Source organism: Mustela nigripes, chromosome 14 (genome assembly GCF_022355385.1).
Source record: "Mustela nigripes isolate SB6536 chromosome 14, MUSNIG.SB6536, whole genome shotgun sequence".
NCBI classification, from domain to species: Eukaryota; Metazoa; Chordata; class Mammalia; order Carnivora; family Mustelidae; genus Mustela; species Mustela nigripes.
In genome coordinates, this window is record NC_081570.1 from 65,036,945 (window position 1) to 65,043,186 (window position 6,242).

Below are 6,242 nucleotides of genomic sequence, written 5' to 3' on the forward strand. Positions count from 1 at the left end.
TCCAAATATACAGTGCTGTATTAGCTATAGTTGCTATACTGTAGATCACATCCTGATGACTTGTTAATTTTATAACTAGAAGCTTGTAACTTTTGACTACCTTCACCTGTTTTGCCTTCCTTTACCTATCCCTGTTGCTGGCAACCATTAGTTCTGTATCTTTGAAGTTTGTTTTTTTTTTAGATTTTATGCATATGTGTGATCATACAGTATTTGTCTTTCTTGGTCAGATTTATTTCACTTAGTGTAAGGCCTCCAAGTTCCATCCATATTGTTGCAAATGGTGCCATTTCTAAGTCTTTATTTTTTAGTCCATATATATATATATATATATATATATATGGTGGTAATATAATACCTCTCACCTAGAATTACCATAGGGAATAAAGGAAGTAATTTATGAAAGTGCCTGGTGCATGTAATGTTTCTTGGACCTTGAATTTTGATTTTATTTTCCATTCTTCCAGAGCTATCTCCTCAGTTACTTCACTTTCCAAGTGTTTTTCTGGAAGCGGAAGTCAGTATCCAATCTGTACAGTTAAGAGGGGATGAACAGGTGGCCCAGTTTAGGACTATAATTGAAGAATGGAATTTTAGAAGTTATTTGATACAGTACATTTACCACATATTTTTGGGGTACCATAAGACACTCAGAGCTTTTGAAAGTTTTTGGTTTTTAGTAGGCTCCGTGCATGCCTAATGTGGGGCTTGAACTCACAACCCTGAGATCAAGAGTCTCATGCTATACTGACTGAGATAGGCACGCACCCTGGAAGAGTAATGAGTAACAATTTGTCACGGGCTTGGTTAGAGCTACTCCCTTCTGTTCAAGGACTCAGGGTAATTGGGTAACGCTCTTCCCTCCTCTCCATAATTATTTTGTTCTTAGTTTGATCTTAATTCCTGCTATTTTAAGGATAATTAACTAATGGAGGTATAATAATTTTTTTGATTGTATATTTTGTTTAATACTTGCATTTAAAAAAATTTTTTTTTAATTGAGGAAAAAGTCTTTGAGACTTAGATAATGAGAACAGCCCAGAGAAAACCATAGTCATTAACACAGGAAATAATCCAAGTGGTGTTCTTATGGATAAAGACAAGATATTAACTCCTGATGGAAGTATGGCCAAGTTGGGGTGCCTGGCTGGCTCAGTCCGTAGAGCATATGACCCTTAATCTTAGAGTCATGAGTTTGAGCCCCATATTGGCTGCAGAGATTACTTAAGAAAACTTTTTTAAATTTATGGTTTAATTATTAGATTTGTCATTATGTACTTTCTCTTTATTTTCTATAATATTGGTATTTCTATAATGCTTATTTTAGAAAGTATATAAAAAGTAGCAATATTCTTGGGATAGATTGAGATGTAGGAAAGTAGTTGTATTAAAATATTAATACTGCTACTTTAGATAAACTTTAAGAGGTTACAGTTCCAGTTACTTACTAAAATCACATCCACTAGTAATGTAATGCCAGCTACACAAGCCCATAACTTCTTCCAGAGGTTTTTGGAACATGTGGGATCTTTGGCCAGCTCAGTTCCTGTTTAAGGAAGGCATTAAACAAAAGAAAGTTGGAAATGGGCTTCCTGGATTTAAAAAAAAAAAAAAAAAAGGTGGGAGGTGGCATTTAATGTGTTTTTGGAGAGATCTGTGGTAACAGAATATCTTTTGAAACACCAATGACAAATGATTTATTTAACCTTACATAAAGCACATTGTAAAGTATATAATGGAGAGAAAAGACAATATTTAATTTATATTAATGATTCTATATAGTTGTTCAGACTTATCATCCTAGCCAAGTTTTAAGGGTGAATGATAATAACTACATGGTACAAACTGGAGGATAACAGTTCAGATATTATGCATGGTAAGAACGCTGTCCATGAGTTACTCTTCAACAACAAAGTTGAGGGATAATGTAATTTATGGGAGAAAAAGAAATCCCTCCTGGTGATGACATTAAAAAGGAGCATAATCTGATCTCCTCAGGAAAACTTATGCAATATAAGCAGCTTGTAAGCTGCTTGTAAGTGTAAATATTACTGTTCAAGAAGCACTTATATTCCAGGAATAATAACCTTAAAAATAGGCTTTTAGTTTAAAAAGTATATATAGTGTCTTATTTAGTTTTTTTTTTTTTTTTTTTTAATAACAACTGCATGATGTAGACCGAGCTTTAATGATGCCGTGATGTACCTGAGGACTATGGAGGTCAAATAACAGCTCACTGAGTACAGAAGTGGGACTAGATTCAAGTCTCTTACATCTTTTTTTTTTTTTAAAGCTTATTAAAAAAAATTACACACAATGTGGGGCTCAAACTTACGACCCTGAGATCAAGAGTTGCATGTTCTTCTGACGAAGCCAGACAGGCACCCCAAGTTGCTTACCCCTTAATCCATTGGTTGTTTTTTGTTTGTTTGTTTGTTTCTGTTTTTGTTTCGAGACACCTACCTACGGGTGGCGCTTGGGCGCACACGATTATGGGTGGGGAGGGGCAGAGGGAGAACTTTTTTTTTTAAAGATTTTATTTATTGGACAGCGCTAGAAAGGGAACACAAGTAGGCGGAGTGGTAGAGGGAGAAGCAGGCTTCCTACTAAGCAGAGAGCGGGATGTGGGACTCAATCCCAGGTCCCTGGGACCATGACCTCAGCCAAAGGTAGAGGCTTAACGACTAAGCCTCCCAGGCACCTAGGAGAGAGAATCTTTTTTTTTTTTTAAAGATTATTTATTTATTTATTTGACAGAGATCACAAGTAGGCAGAGAGGCAGAGAGAGAGGAGGATGCAGGCTCCCTGCTGAGCAGAGAGCCTGATGCGGGGCTTGATCCCAGCACCCTGGGATCATGACCTGAGCTGAAGGCAGAGGCTCAGCCCACTGAGCCACCCAGGTGCCCCTGGGAGAGAGAATCTTAAAGCAGGTTCCACACCCAGCATGGAGCCCAGTCTCACAACCCTGAAATCATGATCTGAGCCAAAATCAAGAGTCTGTTACTTAACCAACTGAACCACCTAGGTGTGCCCCTCCCTGCCTTAAAAAATTTTTTTTTTGCTTCTGTTGGAAGGGGGAACAACTTTTCTGTGCCTGAAATTTCTTCTTCTTCTTCTTCTTTTTTAATATTTTATTTGTCAGAGGGTGTGCAGAAGCAGCAGGGAACTGCAGGCAGAGGGAGAAGCAGTCTCCCTGCTGAGCAAGGAGCCTGATGTGGTACTCGATTCCAGGACGCCGGAATCATGACCTAAGCTGAAGTGAAGACAGTTAACCAACTGAGCCACCCAGGTGTCCATGTGCCTAAAAATTTTTGATAGGGGGAATAGGATGTGAAATTACTATAAGGATGCATACATATAAGGATGTATTGTATGCATACATATAAGGATGTATTAAACACAATTTACCATCTGCTTTACTGAGTTTAAGGATAAAATGAGATAGTAGTAGGTAGACCTTTTAAACTGAAGAATTATAAAGATAAAAAATATAATGAATGATTCTAGAGTTTAGTTGGAAACAACAAAATCTAATCTAGAATGGGTTGGTGAAATTATTGGTTTGTGTAACTAAATATTCTGAGAGAGGACTATGTATCAGACAGCTGTTGATCTTGGAGTCATGAGTTAGAGCCCCCCATTGGATGTAGACTTTACTTCAAAATCTTTAAAAAAAAAAAAAAGTTAGCCTAGGATAATAATAATAGAAAATGTAGCAGACTTCATTGGATGGGAATGATTTTGACATATACTGGATTTAGAAGTTGGGTTTTGGCTATGTCATTTTTGGTTAAGGAAATGCCATGTGCAGATACAGGGAGATGGGGAAAATACAAAGTATAAAATTGATGAAGACAGGATATTTTAGAACTGAGCTGCCCCATGTGGTAGCTAGTAGCAAACTATAGATCCTGGACACTCTGGCTAGTTCAAATTGAGTAAGATCTTAAAAATTTAAAAAATGTAAACTATCTCAATTTTTGTATTATCTATTTGAAACAATGTATTAGATATATATAATTATATAATTAATAAACATCTATTAATAAGTTAATAAATTAACATCTATTTTTACTTTTGTTAATGTAGCTATGAGAAAATTTAAAATTCTGTGGCTTGTTACATATCTGTTGGTCAGTGCTGCTTTAGGAAATGAAATTGTCATGAGTATTCCATTTATCTTTTTTTCCTTTAAACCCAATGTATTTATTTACTACAATGACTCAATCTTAAGGGCTTAATTTAAAAAACAAAAACAAGTGGTGCCTGGGTGGCTCAGATGGTTAAGCCTTTGCCTTTGGCTCAGGTCATGAACTCAGGGTCCTTGGATCGAGCCCTGCATTGGGTTCCCTGCTCAGCAGAGAGTCTGCTTCTCCCTCTCCCTCTGCCCCTCCCCACTGCTTGTGTGCTCTCTCTCTCTCAAATGAATAAATAAAATCTTTAAAAACAAAACAAAAATGACACCACAGCTTAAGATGCAGAGTTTTAGATAGGAATGAAGACCATCTAAAGAAAAACTAAAAAGACAACACAAGGAGAGAGGCTAGGCAGTCAGGGATCTTGATGGAGACCTGCTTTGAATAGGTTCTTTGCAGATACTTCTTAAAGGCTGTGGGGTTTTTCCAGAGTTCAGCAGCACATGTGTTCAAAGGTCTATCAATGTTAAGTTCTTCTAGCAGGCTTAGGATGGACAGGAGGATGGTCCTGACATCATACAGGATAGACCACTGTCCTTCAGGATGTCCAGGCAGAAATTAGCCTGGGTGTTGTACTGGGGTGGTAGTGGGGTGTGAGGAGTTTCACCATATGGGTCATTGTAAAGGTAGTCACTGGTGAACTCCAGGGAGAACGTGTACCTCAGGTGTTCATATACTGTGCCAGCTACTCCATGATGGTCCCCACCCATTTGAAGAGGTGGTCTGATTCAGGGAAAGTAGAAAAAAGGGTCATAAGTGTCATCAGCTTTTGATGCAGCTTCTTGCCCATGGGGTCCAATGTAGTGTCCCCACTGGGCTTGACTCCTTTGTGGGTAGCGGTGGCTGGCAGCAGTAGGGTGGCACTCCTGGGAGGTCATCTGGTATCTGCTCAGGGAGCCAGGAACTTAGAGAGTTCAACTGAAAAACTAGAATATTCCATTTATTTAATGAAAATGGACAATGGTAGTAAAGCACTAAATGCGGATACCTCAGAAGACATTAAGGATTTCATTTTACAGTTAAAAAAAAAAAAACCCACCAGAAATCTTTTTATCTAATGGATGACTCACCTCACCTTATGATACCTTGCCCTGAGTTTACTTTCTTTTGATTTAGTTTAGTTTGTTCACGAGAAGGTATAGAATACACTAAATACTATGTCTTACTGTCTTTTATCTAGTATACTTACAGTGGAAGCAGTATTTCTTAAAGGAACACAGATATGACTTGAACAGTGCATCATTTTTTTTTCTATCCTAACAATAAACGTTTATTAGCTGTGTTCATTGGATAAAATCACAATTTTCTTATCTGCGAAATGAGGACAATAAAACCTGGTATACATGTATATTATATCAAATGAGGTAAATGAATGTATGCTGTCAATGCCATTCAGATACAAAGGGAGTGGGGTGCTTGTTAGCTGTTGTAGGAGAAAGAAGACAAGACAAGATCTCCTTTCAGGGTGAGGATGACAAATACATGTGTTAAAGCAGCAAGAATCCAAGGCAAGGTGACTTAAACTGTTGAATGAGTTACTAGATTGAAATGATGTGAGCAAAGTGGAAAGATTGATTCCATCTGGGCAGTTACATTTGAGCAGAGTCTCAATAGGTAAGGGTATTATAGGGGTGGAATGGGTGCCTACATTTTAGATTTTGGATTGAGGGAAATATATGAATGAAATAGGAAACCTCAAGATATGTATTTGAGTTTCTTTTTGGTTTAAAATATTCATAGCTTTTGCTCTCTTTCAGTTGAATCATGTTGCCTTACTATACCTCAGTGCAGTATATGAGCCTGGGATTTCCTGGTATAGGGACTGTGTGTCTTTGCATACATAGTGTGCAGTTTTGTGTGGTTTTAAGAAGCGAATCTATTAATGTGTTCACTCACAGTGGATCCCAAACACCATTAATATAAAAGCAAGTTATCAGTTAGGAAATAAAACACTAAAATCTAAATGATGGGGAGCACCTGGGTGGCTCAGTCAGTTAAATGGCGAGGATGCGGAGAAAGGGGAACCCTCCTACACTGTTGGTGGGA

At 37.7% G+C, this 6,242-nt stretch overlaps 1 protein-coding gene across 2 annotated transcripts in view; it reads left to right on the forward strand.

Moving 5' to 3' along the window:
- Nucleotides 1-6,242, forward strand: part of GIPC2 (GIPC PDZ domain containing family member 2) — an 83,577-nt gene that overhangs the window by 27,110 nt on the left and 50,225 nt on the right. The gene's annotated exons all lie outside the window — the stretch shown is intronic.